Source organism: Maylandia zebra, linkage group LG11, assembly GCF_041146795.1.
Source record: "Maylandia zebra isolate NMK-2024a linkage group LG11, Mzebra_GT3a, whole genome shotgun sequence".
In the NCBI taxonomy this organism is placed as follows: domain Eukaryota; kingdom Metazoa; phylum Chordata; class Actinopteri; order Cichliformes; family Cichlidae; genus Maylandia; species Maylandia zebra.
Window position 1 is genome coordinate 200,625 of NC_135177.1, and position 20,131 is coordinate 220,755.

The window sequence follows — 20,131 nt, forward strand, 5'->3', positions numbered from 1 at the left end:
TCCTACGTGGCCCTGATAGACCACTGGTGACCCTGCCAGACGGCACTACTGTTGACTGTGGTTTTCCGGTCACACTCAGAGATCTTCTGGGGGTGCCTAACCACTGATACAGGCATTCCGGCACAGTACCTGAAGTGGGAACCCTGGATTCTGGCTCTGGACATGTACTCTCCTTTTGTGGACCCCTACCATGTCACTCTGCTTTATGACACTAAATATACAGAGTGGTATGAGGATCTATTTGATAACTATTTGGGAGAGAAATCATGGGAGATTCATTCGAAGGGGATTTATGTTGGCCCATGGAGGGTGCCTACGTTAGTTGAACTAACACCAGAGCAGATGGTGTGGTATAAGATGCAGGATGAATCCATCCCCCATGTGTCACTGGGTTTACATGTAGAACACCAAGCTAAGGATTTGGGTCCCATGGTAAGAATGGCTGGTAAATCCATTGATTGGGTATTCACACAAATACTTGGTGTCACCTGTTGTTCCAGGTGTAAAACTTATTGGACTGATCTTGAGGCTTTAGACATGGTCCTACTGGTTAACCCTAACCCTAACCCTGAATCAGCAGAGTTCATGGAAGAGAAAAAAAAGGGATCATCCAAAGCTCTCCGGGCATTGGCAGCTTTGCCCAACTCTCTTTGGTGTCAGGGTCCCACTGATGTTGGCTTAACTGACTGCGCACTTTTGAACTTTGAGTTGACGCAGTATACACCGATTTCCTTACAAAAGTCGGGGATTCTGAATCACACAAAACCATTAAGGGTGAAGGACATGTTGTCATTTTGGGGTTTGACAGGGTATAGCAGACACTACATTCCAGACTGCATGGGTTTAACTCAACCCTTATGTGACTTGGTGAAGGAGCAAGTTATGCGTAACCCCACCGGCAAACTTAATTGGATAGTGGAGGCTGAGCAGGATTTTATCACACTGAAACAAGCCCTGTCGAAGGCAGAAGACTTGGCAGTGCCTGATTATAACAGAGACTTCTTTTTAGATGTCTCTAAAACAAAAGGTGTAGTAAGCTGAGTTTTGTTTCAGAAGAAAGGGGGAGGGGGCTAATACTCAAGTGGCCGAAGGAAATGATATGGCAGCCAAGGAAGCCAATAAAGTTGCTGGCAATCAGGAAGGGAAACAGATGTTAAGTATGAGGCGTAAGTGGGAGGATCACCCAGAAGTCACTCGAGAGGTGATCATAGAGGCTCAAAAGGGGGTGAGACCTCAAGAGAAGACAGTATGGAAGCAGAGAGGGGCAACAGAGAATGAAGGACTGTGGAGAGGACCAGACAGTCGACCAGTGTTGCCCCCAGAAATCAGAACCGGGGTCATTGAAGAGGCCCATGGACTAGGACAAGTGGGAACTGCCCAAAAGGAGAGGGATTTGTGTCATTGGTGGCACCCATTCTTGAGAGACATGATAAAACTACACATGCAAAAATGCCCAATTTGCAACCAGTATAACCCTAAACCAACAGTGAGACAGGAGATGGGGGCTTTCCCACTTCTGTCATAGCCAGGACAGGAGATTTTCGTAGACTTTACAGATATGATAACACAGTTAAGGGGTTGTAGGTATGTACTGGTGTGTGTGTGTGGATGCATGCACTAGGTGGCCAGAGGCATGGGCCACCAAAGGAAAGAGAGTTTACCATCCACAATCACAAAGTAAAGAAGAGAGAATGAACCAGAATCTGAAAAACAAATAGGCTAAAATCTGTGCACAGACCAAAATAAATTGGTTGGATGCATTACCAATAACACTAAGGAGCCAAGGTGGACCAGACTGTTCGAGGTGGTGGAGTGGACCTCCCATGCGGTCCAGATGAAAGGCAAGGGAGAGACCTGGTATCACTGGAGCCAGTGTGCTCTGGCCGAGGAGCCCGGACGGAGTGTGAAGGAAATCCAGGAGGACCTGACGGAGCAGGTCCAAAGCCCTGATGTAGCTCCCGTCAGCCACCACGCGGACAAGTTCTTGTTTACAGATGATTTATTCAATGTTCGGCGACAAGATCACTCAGCGTCGTCATCATCATCATCATCATCAAAACAATTACAATAAGCAACATGTTTACAATAACTCTTATCACAGTAAATCCAAACAACAAAGGTATAGACACATAAATGCCTTTTTATGGCACTTTCATTGAAACTGAAATTAACGGAGGCACCCTCATTGCCTGCTGTAGCCAAACGGGAGAAAGTCCGTTCTTCGCGCGAGCCGCTACTCCTCTCAACTGTGAGTCCACAATTGGGTTTAATTTAACTTAGCTTATGTGTTCTTTAAAACTTAAGTCCAGTTTAAAGCAGTAGGACGATGCAGCAGAACTCACAGAGCGCCATGCTTCTCTGCTCTTGTGTCACCACAAACTCAGTCCGTGCTGCATGTTACTTCCGCTACCACCAATTACAAAACAAAGTTCCACAATTAAAGGAAACTTACAAATATAAACACAAGAAAAACATTGGAACACTTCACTGTTAGTTACACCTGAGACCTCAACTACAGGGGCAGAATAATCCCCTGGTCTGTGGTAAAGATCTCAGGGTAGTCTACCCCTGAGATTGAAGTAAGAAGAGCAGGAAGAGCGGAGAGAATCGCCCAACCTGGAAGACACTGTGTTAGACTATAAAAGGTTGAAAATTTGTTAGACAGAGGTTGTAGTCTGAGTATATAGAGAGAAAGTGGACACCAGGGAAGATGGTGGTTAGGGAAAGCAACCTTCCCCTAGACATATTTGGTGTAATCAACATTATAATCCCAGGAGCATCTTCCTTGGAGGGCTCAACCCGGGGTAGCGGTCATGGCCTATTAAGGGCTCTGTTGGCTCTTAGGTGACGGTTTCCTCGTGGCTGCGTGCAGCAGGACTAGGGGAGGGTCTGTGCTGACGGACGTGGGTTACTGACTTGGTAGCCTGGCTGCCTCTGGGTGGGTCCGGGACGGGCGTGAGGTTCTGGGGGTGCTCCGTCTCTGGGCTGGGGCCCTGGCTGGGCCTCGGGGGCTTGGGTCCTTGTTGGTGTGTTGCCGGGGTTGTGGGTGGGTGTATGGGGGCCCAGTCCTGGCGCAGGGTGCCGCCGGTGCATCGAGCCACCTGGGGGGCTCTTCAACTGGTGGGGGAGGTTGTTACATCTTGCAGGAGCTGTCCTCTCTTCAGGAACTCACTCTGCAGGAGGGGGAGATACAGGAGAGGTGGAGGAAGATCTCAGCCTGGGCGTCTATTGTCTTGTGTAGTCTGGAAGATGAGTGGATGACGGGGTGGGTGCAGTTTTCTCTGAGGTGGGGTCGGGTGGACTGTACCGGGCTCTGAGCGGCCGGGCGGCGCTGCTGTACTGGGCCCTGGTCCGGATGGGCCTGGGCCCCCTTTCCCTGGCGGGTTGCGGAGTATGGGGGTACCTACTGGGGTCAGCGGGGGAGCTGGCCCCAGGGAGGGGTCACTTGCCCCTCCCTTTCTTCCCTCCCCATCTCCAGCTGCCTCCCTCTTCCCGCTCCACCACAACCAGCTTCCAGTTTGGATTCGGGAGACAGACACTATCTCTACTTTTAAGATTAGGCTTAAAACATTCCTTTTTGCTAAAGCATATAGTTAGGGCTGGACCAGGTGACCCTTAATCCTCCCTTAGTTATGCTGCAATAGACGTAGGCTTCCCATGATGCATTGAGTTTTTCCTTTCCAGTCACCTTTCTCACTCACTATGTGTTAATAAACATCTCTCCATTGAATCATACTTGTTATTAACCTCTGTCTCTCTTCCACAGCATGTCTTTATCCTGTCTTCCTTCTCTCACCCCAACTGGTCGCAGCAGATGGTCGCCCCTCCCTGAGCCTGGTTCTGCCGGAGGTTTCTTCCTGTTAAAAGGGAGTTTTTCCTTCCCACTGTCGCCAAAGTGCTTGCTCATAGGGGGTCATATGATTGTTGGGTTTTTCTCTGTATCTATGAGAGCATGAGGGTGGCGAATGGATGTTTGTATCTGTGTGTGCCTGTTTGTCTGTGTCCATATGTCAGGTCGCGTATCAGACGTCACCTCTCTGGGGACATCCCAGGTCCTCCAAGGTATGGAGGCCTATCTCCCCCACCACTTCCCCTACCAATGGCAGACGCCCTCAGACATCGGTGCGTTGGTCATTCTTTGTGTCCGGGGATGGGCGTCCAGGTACACACCGGCTCACTCCTTGGTGGCTGCTTATCGGGGCCTGGAGCCTGGGGCTCACTCGGGCCACTTCGGGGGTGGGGTGCCCTCGGCCTCTCGGCCTGGGGCTCGGTCACTCTGGCACAGCTGGCTGCCTGCGGAGCTCACGGGCACGTCACTGCAACCCCCCCTGGCTTCTCCTCCGCGGCTGCTGAGTGACCCCTCATCTGGGACTCTCGTCAGCTCTTTCTGGGACAGTGGCGCAGCTGCCCCTCTGTTGGTCTTCCTTGGTCTCTTGTGTTCTGAGGGCCTCTGGATGTCTGGAGTTTTGATCTCCTCCATACCTGCTTCATGCCCTGGTGGACGGGGCTGTGGCTCCCCACACCCTCTAGCACAGGGGTGTCAAACTCAAATACACAGTGGGCCAAAATTCAAAACTGGAACAAAGTCGCAGGCTAACGTTAATATTTATTGAAATATATTTATTCCTCCAGATATAAGAATTAATCTTTTCTTATGGACTCAAACACGTTTTGCTGAAAAACTTAATATGGAACAAGCAAAGCTTAATACTAAACAATATATATATTAGCTGTATAATACCAGTAGGCCAGCTGTAATAGTAATTTGGTATGGCTTCACGGGCCAAATGTAATTAGGCTGCGGGCCAAATTTGGCCCGCGGGCCAGAGTTTGACACCTATGCTCTAGCAGAACATTATATGAAGGAACCTTTTAAAAACAAGCACGTTCATGCTCACAGGTGTACACACGGGTGCTCACACACACAGACTACACCCTTTTCCGCTCCTACCTAAAAGCACACTGTGCGCTGTCGATCTTACGTGCTGCACAATAATGTTTAATATTTAGTATTTACTGTTATATTCCCATATATCATCGTGATGTTGTTTAATGTATTGCTCTCGTTTTCTTCTGCTTGTTTTCTTTTTTCTTTCTCAACAGGTGATCCAGGTGATTGATATATGCATTTTTTTTCTCTGCTTATTCTGTTGGTTTTTGTTTTTTGCCCTTCTCCCCCATCCCTCTTCTCAGCTGTTTTTCTTTCCCTCTTTCTTTCTCCCCTTCTTTCCCCCAGTCAAGTCTGTCCCGTATTCAGCAAGTGAAAATAAAATAAACAATAAAAGGTGAATCAAATGGACCATTACGGCAAGGCTGGGATGGTCAATTTGGTAAAGTAAATCCGTTGGGCAGCTTTCTTTGCCTTTAGACAATAATTCTGATGGCAAAAGAGCCAAACGGGACAGGCAAAAAAAAAAAAAAAAAAAGGAAACACTTGTCGTCTTCGTGTTCTCGCTTGTTTAAAACCTGTGAACTGTGATCAGCGTGCAGCCCGAGGCACCCGAATGTTTTCATGTCACACAAACCAAAATAGACTCAGAGTTTCATTAGAGCTCAGCTGCAAAACAACCTGACCTCCAAGGGCTGGCTCCCGACAGCCCAAAACAAAAAAACAGAACAAAAACAGAGCACCAGACCAGGGCGGGCGGAGGGGGTCAAGGACGGAGGGACAGAAACCAAACAAAAAACAAGGAGCACAAGAGTCCAAAAACACAAGCAAACAGTTCAAGCACACTGGAAAACAGATCAAAAACAAAACCAAACCAGAGCTCAACAAGAGTCCGAGAAAAGTTCAGGGGGTCGACCCGGGGGTCGACAACACAAAGACCAAGACAGTTCTGGAGGCCGGCCGTGCACACAGCAACGGCGGCGACAGGCCAACAGTTCTGGAGGCCGACCGTGCACACGGCAACGGCGGGCAAACAGTTCTGGAGGCCGACCACTTGGAAGGCAGTGGCGGCCACTGAGCAGGTCCGGAGGTCGGCCGCGATGCCAGCGGCGGCGACAAACTCTTTCTGGAGGCCGTCCCCGAAGGCCATGATGCCGACTTAGAGGCCCGGAAAACGGCTGGCAGAGGCGAGGCGGAATGGGTCGAGCTGGCCCTGACGGCAGTGTGGCAACCGCAGGACCAGACGAGGCAGGGCCAGACGAGGCAGGACCAGACGAAGACGAGGCAGGACCAGACAAAGACGAAGACGAGGCAGGACCAGACAAAGACGAAGACGAGGCTGGACCAGGCGTGGATGAAGACACAGAGGCTGGATCCGACGGCAGCGGGACGGCTGCGGGACCCGACGGCAGCGGGACGGCTGCAGGCGGTGATGCAAATGGTGATGATGCGAATGGCGATGATGTAGAAGTCGCAGGGGATGATTCAGCAGATGACGGCTGAACAGACTTCCCCGGACCGTCAGCAGATGTAAGGATGTGCTGGCTGGATCCTCCAGGACCCTCAGCAGACGAGGCGTGGTGCTGGGTGGGCTCCTCGGACCCACCAGCTAACTTGGCTTGAAGCTGGACGGGCGGCTCGGGCCCTCCAGCAGACGGGACTTGAGGCTGGACGGGCGACTCGGGCCCTCCAGCAGACGCAGACGCGACTTGAGGCTGGACGGCGACTCGGGCCCTCCAGCAGACGCGACTTGAGGCTGGACGGGCGACTCGGGCCCTCCAGCAGACGCGACTTGAGGCTGGACGGCGCCTCGGGCCCTCCAGCAGACGCGACTTGAGGCTGGACGGGCGACTCGGGCCCTCCAGCAGACGCGACTTGAGGCTGGACGGGCGACTCGGGCCCTCCAGCAGACGCGACTTGAGGCTGGACGGCGACTCGGGCCCTCCAGCAGACGCGACTTGAGGCTGGACGGGCGACTCGGGCCCTCCAGCAGACGTGACATGAGGCTGGACGGGCTCCTCGGAACCTCCAGCTAACAAGACTTGAGGCTGGCTGGGTTCTCCCGAACCCCCAGCTGACGAGACCTGAAGCTGGACGGGCGACTCGGGCCCTCCAGCAGACGTGACTTGAGACCGGACGGGCGACTCTGGCCCTCCAGCCGATGAGGCAGGACGCTGGCTGGGTTCACCTGAACCCCCAGCTAACGTGGCTTGAGACTGGACGGGCTCCTCGGGCCCTCCAGTGGAGACAGACACTGAAACAGCAGGTACGGAGACCTCTGGCAGTGTGGACACTGGCTGGGGCTGAGCAGCACAGTGGCTTGACTCAGGCAGCAACAGTGGGATGCAGTCCTCGGAGGGCTGAAAGTGTTCCCAAATACACTCAGCAGAGGACGGAGGCGGACGGGTGACCTCAAGGGGCGTCTTGACCTCTAGCGGTCCAGAGTTGGCTGGTGACTGACATCCAGCCTCTGGGGAGGCCCTAGAGGGAGCAACTGTCTCTGACATGGCCAGCTTAAGAGAACCAGCAGATATCGTGGTGAAGTGTGTTCCCTGCTTTGAATGAGACAGTGAGGATGGTGGCTGAGTAAACGAGCGGACAGACAGCTGAACTGGTGGCGACAGTGCAATAGGCAGCGATGCGGCTACAGACTGACCTACAGGTAGTGGAGACGATTGTAGTGGAGTCGTAATAAGTGGTGGAGTGGCTGACGAACTGAGGGCAGCGCGGATGCTGACTGAACTGAGGGCAGCGTTACAAGCCTGGCATTTGACTGGGATGGAAGTGAGGATGGGACAATGGAGCGGACACGGTCATAAACATGGAACGAGGGTTCAGAACAGGCAGTCTTAGGAGCTATGGCCATGGGTGAGAAATCATTGTTATCCTCAGAAGAAACACAAAAAATTGCCCCAGAAACAACAGTCACAGAAGCAACGGAGTCAACAAAAGTGTCCCTTTCACTCACCACAGCCGGCTGCTCTGACATTCTGAACTCCGGCTGTGGGGTGCTGCGCCAGCGGCGCGAACGTCGCTTCCTCCGTGGAGACGGCTCCGACGGGCCGGGTAACTCCTCCAGAGGTACGGACGGCACGTCCTCCGTTGAAGCGAGCGGGCGAGCAGTAGCGGCGGGGGGGTGGAGGTGTAGTTCGTGGAGAATGAAGTTTTGTACCAGAGGGTGCAGTGAGTCCAATAGCCAGGGATAATCGGAAATAAGCTGTTGTAGCCTGGCTTCCAGAAGGTAGAGAAATGCTTCTCCCTCATGCTCTAGCCACAGGTTGATTAATTTTGAAGCAGAGTTCGTTATGATGTCCAGAAGCTCCGTGGGTGGGGTGAATGCCGCTGGATCCATATCGGGCTGGTCCGTACTGTCACGGCGAGTGCGATGAGCCGTGTGGGAAATAAAGGAGGATCCAAAAGCAGGCACTTGTAAAGGGGTGAGGGTGGTTTATTAAATACGAAATAAATATAGACAAACAGCAAATGGAGCACGAACTAGACTGGAAACAACTAAACTACAGAGCACAAACCTGGACAAGAATGAGAACGAGCAGAGGAGAATGACGATGGACAGCAGGGAGAACACACGGGTGAGACATGGTGGATACACAGACGGACCAGCGACTACAATGACAGAGGACACGACTTAAATGCACACAGAGAAACACAGGGGAATTACACACAGGTGGTGGACACAGCTGGGAGTAATCAACAAGACGAGACAGAGGTAAAACTGAACACACATACACACACACACACACACTCACATGAGACGCAGACCTTCACAATAAAACAGGAACAAGAAACCATCACACAAAGACGCAGACTCGACACTGAGAGACAGACAGAAAATGACACATGGAACTAAACTAGACCTGCAAAAACATGACAACTCAAAATACTGGGTCAAACTGACCCAGAACCGTGACAGTCGGCAGTCTGGTTGAGCATTTGGAGCCTCGCTAACAACCCAGCATTTCATCTCTGACAAAGTTATCCCAGAGAAAAGTAAAGCAAGCATGTAAGTTCATCTCTGAATGTTTGTAAAGCATTCCAGCATTAAGCTTAACAACCGATATATGGAGCGACTGCCTCTCCCTCTCTCCCTCTCTCTCCTGCTGCTACTTCAATCATGAAACTGATCAATGATCAGCTGATCAGCTTTTCTGTCATGAGTCCGTCTCTCGTTTGTTTTTGGCCCACTTTGCACCAGAAAGAGGAAACCAGCGGCTGAACAACAGCAGCACGTTTAACCTTGATAATCTGTTGTTAGAATTTATTTACTATTACTTTCTACACCAGGATCTTTTTCTACGTCGCTGACGGCTGGTAACTGTGCAGGGGCGGATCTAGCAAAGTTTAGCCAGGGGGGCCGATAGGGCATTAACAGGGAAAAGGGGGCACAAAGACATACTTTTCTTTCTTATTCTCATTTAAAATGTCTAGCTTTAGAACATTCAGCTTTCAACAGAAGCCCAGGAAAGCCCCCGGACCAGACGGTGTCTCACCCTCCTGCCTCAAAACCTGTGCTGAACAGCTGGCTCCCATCTTTACTCGCATCTTCAACAGATCCCTGGAGCTGTGTGAAGTTCCCTCCTGCTTCAAACGCTCCACTATCATCCCTGTTCCCAAGAAACCCACCATCACAGGACTGAATGACTACAGACCTGTCGCCTTGACGTCTGTGGTCATGAAATCCTTTGAACAACTGGTGTTAGCCCATCTGAAAGACATTACAGGCCACCAGCTGGACCCTCTGCAGTTTGCCTACCGGGCAAACAGGTCGGTGGATGATGCAGTGAACATGGGGCTGCATTACATCCTGCAACACCTTGACCGCCCGGGAACTTATGCCAGGGTCCTGTTTGTGGACTTTAGTTCGGCTTTTAACACCATTGTGCCTGAACTTCTCTCCTCCAAACTCTCCCAGCTCAGCGTGTCACCAGCTACCTGTCAGTGGATCACCAGCTTCCTGACAGACAGAAAGCAACAAGTGAGGCTGGGGGAGATCACCTCTGAAACTCGGTCCCTCAGTATTGGTGCCCCTCAAGGATGTGTCCTCTCACCACTACTGTTCTCCCTCTACACTAACGACTGCACCTCCAAGAACTCGGCTGTCAAACTCCTAAAGTTTGCAGATGACACCACTGTCATTGGCCTCATTCAGGATGGTGATGAGTCTGCATACCGGCAGGAAGTTGAGCGGCTGGTACTCTGGTGCAGTCAGCACAATCTGGAGCTGAACACTCTTAAGACTGTAGAGATGACAGTGGACTTCAGGAGACATCCCTCAACTCTGCTCCCCCTCACCATATCAGACAGCCCTGTGTCGACTGTGAAGAACTTCAAGTTCCTGAGTACCACCATCTCCCAGGACCTGAAGTGGGAGACCAACATCAACTCCATCCTCAAAAAGACCCAGCAGAGGATGTACTTCCTGAGACAACTGGGGAAGTACAGTCTTCCACAGGAGCTGCTGATCCAGTTCTACACTGCGGTCATTGAGTCTGTCCTGTGCTCCTCCATCACAGTCTGGTATGGAGCAGCCACTAAACAGGACAGGAGCAGACTGCAGCGGACTGTACGGGCAGCAGAAAGGATCATCGGCACGCCCCTGCCCTCCATCCAGGATCTGTACCTCTCAAGAACCAGGAAACGGGCAGGGAAAATCATCGCAGACCCCTCACACCCTGCACACAGACTTTTTGATCTGCTGCCCTCTGGCAGACGGTACAGAAGCCTGCAGACCAGGACCACCCGACATAGGAACAGTTTCTTTCCCCTCGCTATCTCCCTTCTTAACAATTGACCTGTCACACTGCTCCCACTGCCAGACTGCAACTGCACCTTATGTACATTCTGTAGTATTCATTCCACCTCATTTCATTTCTGTATTTTATGTATATAAGTTTAGATTCGTTATTTATAGTTGGTTTACACAGCTTTGTGTATGTATGTGTATGTATGTGTAATGTGTGTATATAGACACGTGTGTGTGTGTGTGTGTGTGTGTGTGTGTGTGTGTGTGTGTGTGTGTGTGTGTGATTTACATTGCTGTGCTTGTGAGCCACCATCTGCCGGAACCAAATTCCCTGTATGTGTCTGTGCATATACTTGGCCAATAAACACGATTCGGATTCGGATTCGGATTCTGATTTTAAGTGAGTGAACAAACAGAACAGAGGTAGGAAATGGCTGGCTGGCTGGACGACTGACTGAATGAATGAAGGACTGACTGACTGAATGGCTGGCTGACTGAACGCAGGCGGAAACGACAACATAACATCAATGACACGACAAGGGCTGAAGGGAAGAGAGGGCTTAAATACATGACTACAATGACAACGATTGGAGACAGGTGAGTGAACAGCTGAACCTAATGAACTAATGATAAATGGGAAGAGGACTGAACATAATGCACACAGACCAAGGCTAACACAATAAAACAGGAAGTGGAACAGGCAGTAGATAAACAGTGAACGTGAACTGAAAATACTGGGTCAACGACCCAGAAACCCTGACAGCGTGATTACCTTGGGCATGCTGTTTGTGTCAGAGAGTCCATTAGTGTAAACTAGTTTATATTCAGTCTTCACTAAAGAGGATTTCAGCTCACAGACTGATAAGTAAGTAGGTAAGTAAGTAAAATTTATTTATTAAGCGCTTTTCATAGACAGGTAGTCACAAAGCGCTGCACACAGAGATTAAAATAAATGGTACGATAAATAGCAAAATGCACAGTATACACAATATAGTGTTTAAATGTAAATTAAAAATATAAAAATGTAAAAAGCATTGGTCAACAGAAAGCTTGTTGAAACAGTAAAGTTTTTAACTGTTTTTTTAAAGGATTCCACAGAGTCAACCAAACGTAGTTGTAGAGGCAGACTGTTCCACAGCCTTGGTGCCACAGACTGAAAGGCTCCGCCCCCTTTCGTCTTCAGACGTGTTCTGGGAGCAACCAACAAACTCGGCGGCAAGCAGTAGTGTATTTTATGAGAAGCTTGGATAAATAATCTGGGGCTGTTTAGTGCTCTGTACGTTAAAACAATGATTTTAAAACGAATTCTAAAATCTATTGGGAGCCAATGTAAAGAACATAAAATAGGAGTGATGTGAGCTCGCTTGCTAGAGCGAGTTAGTAGTCTGGCTGCTGCGTTTTGTATAGCTTGGAGGCGAGAAAGAGATGATTTATCCAAGCTGGTAAACAGGGAATTACAATAATCTAAACGCGATGACACAAATGCATGGACAATTTTTTCCAGTTCAGCTAAGGAGACCATATGTCGCAGTTTAGAAATATTCCTTAAATGAAAGAAACAGGAACGAGACAGAGATTTTACGTGTGAGTCAAAGCCCAGAGAAGAGTCAAATATTACTCCAAGATTTCGAATATTTGGCTCAGCAGAAGAACAGAAAGGGGCAAGGACCGGACTCATTTTAGAATATAGATCAGGAGGAGCTATGATCATGGTCTCTGTCTTATTCATGTTTAAAACAAGGTAATTGTTAGAAAGCCAATCAGAGATTTGAGTTAAAGCCTGGACTAGGGTGGACAGCCTATCCAGCTGATGAGGCTTAAAGGACATATACAGCTGAATGTCATCGGCATAGAAATGATAAGACAGGTCACTAAAAGACTGAATAATGCCAGCTAAAGGAAGCATATAAAAAGAAAATAATAATGGACCCAAAACTGAACCCTGTGGAACCCCACAGGTTAGGGCAGCAGTGTTAGAGGAGAACCTATCAGTCCTAACGGAAAGGGTCCTGTCTGATAAGTAGGAAGAAAACCAGTCTAAGGCGGTGCCAGATACACCAGCCAGAACCTTCAGCCTGTTGAGTAGGATTTTGTGGTCGATGGTGTCAAAGGCTGCGCTAAGATCTAGCAAAATGATCACGGAACAATTTCCTGCATCAGATGCCATTAGTAGATCATTATAGACCCTTAAGAGAGCGGTCTCCGTAGAGTGCTGCTTTTGAAAGCCAGACTGAAAAGGGTCAAAGATCTGCAATCGGCATAGTAAGGACCTGAACTAGGGATGGGTATCGAAACCCGGTTCTTGTTGAGAACCGGTTCCCACTGTTTCAATTCCTTGGAATTGTTTGCCATTTTTGCAAACGATTCCCTTATCGATTCCAGTCGCCCCGAATGACGTCACCGCGTTGCGGAGCGTCATTTATCTGGCAGGAAACACGGCGCCTAAGCGGCTCAAACACTCAAAAGTGTGATTATACTTTACGAGAACGGATGACAACAGGGCAACTTACTTGCAAAGTAGATATTTCATTTAAGGGAGGAAACACTACGAATATGCAAAAGCATTTGCTCACAAAACACGCGATGACCTTAAATGAATGTCGTGTTTTTAAATCCGCTCCGGACTCGTGAATCTCAACCCAGCAGCAGCGGTAACGTTTGCACGTCCTCTCCCGTTAATGCGGCACGTAAATAATCAACTAACAGTGCATATTATGTTAGCGCAATCTGCCTTATTACAAACCTGCCATTACTGTGCATTTAGGTGACCATGATGAGAGAGACAGACAGAGTCTGGCTGGCTCAGATGCTGGCAGTGTCATGATACGTTGTGTGGCAGGCAGGAGAAGGACCCAATAGCAAAACTCACAGACACGGGGATGAACTCAAAATCACAGCTTTAATGCTGGAATGGCAGAACATAGGAAATACAAAACTAAACTGGGAAAAGTAAACTAACATACGCAGAGAGACACAGGGAGATCCACACAACATGAGGGAGAACGCGACGCCGAACAGAGGAAGACGCAGACAGAAATACACAGAGGGTTAACGAGGAAAGTGGGAACACACGGGGAACACAGGTGACACAGATAACCATAACGAGACAGGGCGGGGTGGACTGAACATGACATGTAGAGGCAGAGGTTCCGACAGGAGGAGAGAGAGCACGGGGAAAACACCGACATAACGGGCTGGGGAAACATGAAACAACCACAAGGGGAGACGAGGGCTCATCAATACATAGAGGGCACACAGAGGGGAAGAGCCATGAAGGGAAAACACTTAGGGAACAACACAACAGGGCAACTCAGAAAACATGGCCTAAATAAGGAACAAAATACAAAAATGCATGAAAACTAAGAATACTGGGCCCACATGGCCCAGGACCATGACACCACCCCCCCCTAAAGGGCTGGCTCCCGACAGCCCAAACCCGAGAAACCAAAACAAAAACAGAAAACAACCCACCCAGGGCGGGAGGCGGGGGACCAGGACGGAGGGACCAGAACGGGAAACAAAATAAACAACAGAAAACACGGGAGCACATGACCATAGTCAAAACAAGGTTCAGGGGGCCGACCCAGAGCCCACAGGCACCAGAGTCCACGGGTCACACGGTCGGGGGGCCGACCAGGCGGGTGGCAGAGCTGGTCCGGAGGCCAGCCGCACGGAAGCCAGCGGCGGCGGCGAAGGAGACGACGGAGCAGTTCAGGGGGCCGGCCGCGCGGAAGGCAGCGGCGGCGGCGGAGGAGACGACGGAGCAGTTCAGGGGGCCGGCCGCGCGGAAGGCAGCGGCGGCGGCGAAGGAGACGACGGAGCAGTTCAGGAGGCCGGCCGCGCGGAAGGCAGCGGCGGCTCTCCAGTGTCAGGCGTGCTGGCCATGGCCCGGTGGGCACAGGACCAGACGAAGCACAGGCTGAAGACTCCGAGGCTGGACCAGACGAAGCAGAGGACGAAGGCTCGGAGGCTGCAGCGGACGAAGGCTCGGAGGCTGCAGCGGACGAAGGCTCGGAGGCTGCAGCGGACGAAGGCTCGGAGGCTGCAGCGGACGAAGGCTCTGAGGCTGCAGCGGACGAAGGCTCTGAGGCTGCAGCTGACGAAGCACAGGCTGGACCAGGCGTAGCAGAAGGTGGCTGGATGGGCTCCTCGGGCCCTCCAGCTGGTGTGGCATGGTGCTGGACGGGCTCCTCGGGCCCTCCAGCTGAGACAGGAGGCTGAACGGGCCCCTCGGACCCTCCAGCTGACGTGGCATGAGGCTGGTGCGGTTCTCCCGAACCCCCAGCTGACGAGGAAGGTTGCTGAACGGGCCCCTCGGACCCTCCAGTGGAGACAGGAGGCTGAACGGGCCCCTCGGACCCTCCAGCGGAGACAGGAGGCTGAACGGGCCCCTCGGACCCTCCAGCTGACGTGGCATGAGGCTGGTGCGGTTCTCCCGAACCCCCAGCTGACGAGGAAGGTTGCTGAACGGGCCCCTCGGACCCTCCAGCGGAGACAGGAGGCTGAACGGGCCCCTCGGACCCTCCAGCGGAGACAGGAGGCTGAACGGGCCCCTCGGACCCTCCAGCGGAGACAGGAGGCTGAACGGGCCCCTCGGACCCTCCAGCTGACGAGGTAGAAGGCGGCGTGGGAGCCGCGGAGTCTTGGATGAGCTCATCCGAGCTCCCAGCAGGAGCTGATGCAGAGCCAGAGAGATTAGAGACCCCTGGCTGAATGTTAAGCTGACCAGCGGACCGTACTGCTATCGGGGCCTGCGCTACAGGCGGCACTGGAGCTACTGGGGCCTGCGCTACAGGCGGCACTGGAGCTACTGGGGCCTGCGCTACAGGCGGCACTGGAGCTACTGGGGCCTGCGCTACAGGCGGCACTGGAGCTACTGGGGCCTGCGCTACAGGCGGCACTGGAGCTACTGGGGCCTGAACTGAAACAGGTGGCTCTGGAAACTGAGCTAAAAGTGGCTGTGGGGTAGGTGACACTGGGAGCTGAGCTACTGGAGACCCAGGTGACACTGGTGTACTGGGGTGAAGGCAGCGAGGACGCAGTCTCTCTCTTAAGGGAGGATCGAATGATTTAGCGATAAACCTTGACGGGAAAAGATGTCGATGCTGAGAATACCAGGCAGCGGGGGCTTCCAGGAGGGTAGTTGACTGAACTGAGGGTGGCAGCGAGGGAGCTGACTGAACTGAGGGTGGCTGCGAGGGAGCTGACTGAACTGAGGGTGGCTGCGAGGGAGCTGACTGAACTGAGGGTGGCTGCGAGGGAGCTGACTGAACTGAGGGTGGCTGCGAGGGAGCTGACTGAACTGAGGGTGGCTGCGAGGGAGCTGACTGAACTGAGGGTGGCTGCGAGGGAGCTGACTGAACTGAGGGTGGCTGCGAGGGAGCTGACTGAACTGAGGGTGGCTGCGAGGGAGCTGACTGAACTGAGGGTGGCTGCGAGGGAGCTAACTGAACTGAGGGTGGCTGCGAGGGAGCTAACTGAACTGAGGGTGGCTGCGAGGGAGCTAACTGAACTGAGGGTGGCTGCGAGGGAGCTAACTGAGCTGTGAAGGGCTGCAGACCCTGGCGGCTCCGAGGGCCCCCGAGAGCCAGGCGTGTTCCCCGAAAGATGTGCTGACAATCGGGGGTAGGCCACGGCTTTCTCCGGAACTCCTCCTCTACGTGGGTGCAAGCTGCTTGCTGCTGCTCACAGAGACCGGGCTCCATGATTTCCGGAGTTAATGCGGTGCCACGGCGGCGCCGGCGCCGCCCCCTTCTGGTAGCTGGCGCGATGGGCGCTGATGGCACAAATGCAGGGGGTGATGTAGCGGCGATCTCCCGGTCGTCCGCCCACATCCTTGCCAGAAATGAGGCAGGCGAAGTAAAGTCTAAGTGGATTGGAGACGGCGAGCGGCTGGTAGGCTGTGCAGCAGGTGAGAGGTCCTGCTCCGAGATGAGCCAGGGCTTCCACCGGAGCTCGTCCTCCCGATAAGCCCGCAACACCTGCTGCCGCTCCTCCTCACCGAAGTCAACAGCCTCGGGCATCTCCGTGCAGGCAGGCGGTGGCGAAGATGCGGAAGCTGATGAAGTGTGAGCCAATGGTGTGTCCGTGGTGAGCCTCACTGTTCCGACTCTGACCGCCACTGGCTCATGAGGCGGCGGGGCAACGGCGCGATGGCACGGCTCTGGTGAAGGTGCACGCCCACCGGGCCGCTGCTGCTGCGGACGGAGTCGGAGAGCGGAGACGAGAAGGTCGCTGACGAGGGGGTGCAGCGTCTCCCATAACCAGGGGAACACAGACACGCACACCCCTACCTGGCGGGCGAACTCCTCCCGTTCCTCCTCACTGGAACAGTGCAGCCACTTGTCGCATAGCGACTCCACTGTCCGGACAATCTCCAGTCTTTGTGTCGCTGGGTCCGGCATGGTCGCGTCGTACTGTCGGTCCGCGGAGGGGTTGTGAACTGCTGGGTCCATGTTGTGGTCGCGTTCTTCTGTCATGATACGTTGTGTGGCAGGCAGGAGAAGGACCCAATAGCAAAACTCACAGACACGGGGATGAACTCAAAATCACAGCTTTAATGCTGGAATGGCAGAACATAGGAAATACAAAACTAAACTGGGAAAAGTAAACTAACATACGCAGAGAGACACAGGGAGATCCACACAACATGAGGGAGAACGCGACGCCGAACAGAGGAAGACGCAGACAGAAATACACAGAGGGTTAACGAGGAAAGTGGGAACACACGGGGAACACAGGTGACACAGATAACCATAACGAGACAGGGCGGGGTGGACTGAACATGACATGTAGAGGCAGAGGTTCCGACAGGAGGAGAGAGAGCACGGGGAAAACACCGACATAACGGGCTGGGGAAACATGAAACAACCACAAGGGGAGACGAGGGCTCATCAATACATAGAGGGCACACAGAGGGGAAGAGCCATGAAGGGAAAACACTTAGGGAACAACACAACAGGGCAACTCAGAAAACATGGCCTAAATAAGGAACAAAATACAAAAATGCATGAAAACTAAGAATACTGGGCCCACATGGCCCAGGACCATGACAGGCAGTTCTCGCTGCAGTCTACCGGTAGCGTCTCCTTTCAGGCCAGGATAGACGAATGTCACCAAGCAGTGACTAAGTTTGTGTTAAAAGGCTGCCACAGCAGATGCCCTCGATTTCACTTTGGTAAGTGAATGTGTTTAATTGTAGGCAGGGACATTACTGGATATTCTTGTGTAATTGCTACAGAATAATTTATGTTACACTTTGTTATTGCTACAGAAGAATATTTATTTTATTATTTTACATTTACAATTTTTTTTTCCTGGGGACCCTGTGACACCCCATTGAAGAGCCGTAGGCTGGATCTCTTAAGATCTCACTGTTGGGTTTGTAAGGCCATGTTACTCCTAAATTTCTATCTTGTTCAAAGAGAAGATATAAAACGAAGTTCTAAGCTAATCGAACTTGTGTTCTCCTTTTATAAAAATAAGAATCGATAAGAGAATCGATAAAGAATCGAATCGTTAAACAGAATCGAAAATGGAATCGGAATCGTGAAAATCTTATCAATACCCATCCCTAACCTGAACTGATTTTCTACAATCTTTTCTAGTAATTTACTTATGAATGGCAATCTTGAAATAGGACGATAACTACTAGGGGAGGTAGGATCTAGATTCTGTTTTTGTAACAGAGGGGTTACCTCAGCATGTTTAAAATAGGACGGGACACAGCCTTGCCTCAGTGAATTGTTGATGATGGATAGTAGTGTGGGACCAATGCTGGTGAGAGTCCCAGACAGGACAGAGGGAGGTAATATATCTAAGGAGCATGATGAGGATTTCATTTTACCTATTACTGCAATTAAGTCATTGAGTGTGATTGGAGAAAAAGAAGTAAACGACCCGGGACAACAAGGGGCATCTTCATAGGGGGAGGCACTTGAGGAGATTTTGGATCTCAAGTCCATCATCTTCTTTACAACGTAATTGAGGAAAGTGCTACAGTCTTCATCAGAAAGTAACACAGCATGCTGAGTTGGAGGAGAAACAATACTGTTGATAGTATCAAATAGAATTCTTGGGTTATTTTTATGAAAATTTATGAGATTATTGAAGTAAGAGGATCTGGCCTCTTTGACTGACTCATTATATAATGTGTAACATGAAAGAAATTTTGTCTGTGAAGGTTCTCAGTCATCCAGGTCATCGTAGTCTAAGGAGCTTGGAAAGAAAAGCGTCTGGACTTCTTTAAGTTGCTTGAAGACGTTTCACCTCTCATCCGAGAAGCTTCTTCAGTTCTAGGGTCAAATGGTGGGGAGTCCCAGATTTAAGCCCTGTGGGAGTAACCCACCAAAGAGGGACAATGGACCCCCTAATGATCCTCTACCTAATCACAATCAGCCAAGGTTTCGGGTGAACTCATTGTGAAACCTGGCCCCACCCTATCATGCGATTTCCTGAGGTCAGATGGCCCAGGATGTGAGTGGGCGTTAAGGCGTCTGGAAAGGATCTCAAAACTGGATTATAGACAGTTGGTGTCATAAACCACCGCCTCTGTTCAAAGATGGTCGCTCACAGTGGACATAGATGGCTTCTTTTACTCCTCTTTCAAACCATCTGTCCTCTCTGTCCAAAATGTGAACATTGGCATCCTCGAAAGAGTAACCTTTGTCCTTTAGATGCAGATCGACAGCCAAGTCTTGTCCCGTGGAGGTGGCTCTTCTATGTTGTGCCATACATTTGTGAAGTGGCTGTTTGGTCTCTCCTAGTTCATGAGTGCTGACATGAGAAGTGAGCTCACAGCCAGTGTTTGTGCTCCTCTTTTCTCTCTGTGGCCTCAGAAATGATCATTCTGTTTGCACATCACTTATTTTCAATGTTAACACTGTTAAATGGCTTTCATTGAAAATATGAATTCAAATGGAGATAAAAATGACATCATGAGGGAATTTTTATTATCCTATCCAAAAGATGATAAGGAGAAAGTCTAAGTCTAAACTTCTATAAACAAGGTTCCTGTAATATCAGAGTGAAAAGATACATTCAAACCTGCTGCTGTTCTGATTCCACTCTGTCTCGTTGATGCAGTTGTGAGCCCGTTACTGTGAACTATGGAGCAGCAGATTTGTGCTGTTTGTGGTGGAGACGATCATCTGAGACTGAGTTCAGGAAAGTGATGTGAAACTGAGCAGGCATGCTTTTATGAGGAAGTTTGGATGAAACAAAAGCAGAAATGGAGTCTGGACTTTAGCAACATGTAGAAATGTTTGCTGTAGGCTTTCTGTCCTGTTACTGAGCGCAGCATTAAAATGATGTTTCTATTGTAGTTTCTATTGTAGTGACACTTTAAACTGTTTGACTGCAGATCAAAGAAACGCTCAGTGTGTTAATGGAAGTTGTTGTTAGCTGAGCTTTGTCCTTAATCCAACTTAAAGTTAACAGTTTGCTGCAGAGCAGGAAGCCTCTTCATGACAAACTCATGTTAC

General features: G+C 50.9%; 1 protein-coding gene across 1 annotated transcript in view; it reads right to left on the minus strand.

The window, feature by feature from the left end:
- LOC143421013 (NACHT, LRR and PYD domains-containing protein 3-like) overlaps nucleotides 1–19,783 on the minus strand; it is a 78,156-nt gene extending 58,373 nt beyond the window's left edge. Inside the window, exon 1 of the mRNA XM_076889654.1 lies at nucleotides 19,695–19,783. The gene's annotated coding sequence lies outside the window, so the exon portion shown is untranslated. The remainder of the gene's footprint in view (nucleotides 1–19,694) is intronic.
- Between the last annotated feature and the right edge of the window lie 348 nt (nucleotides 19,784–20,131).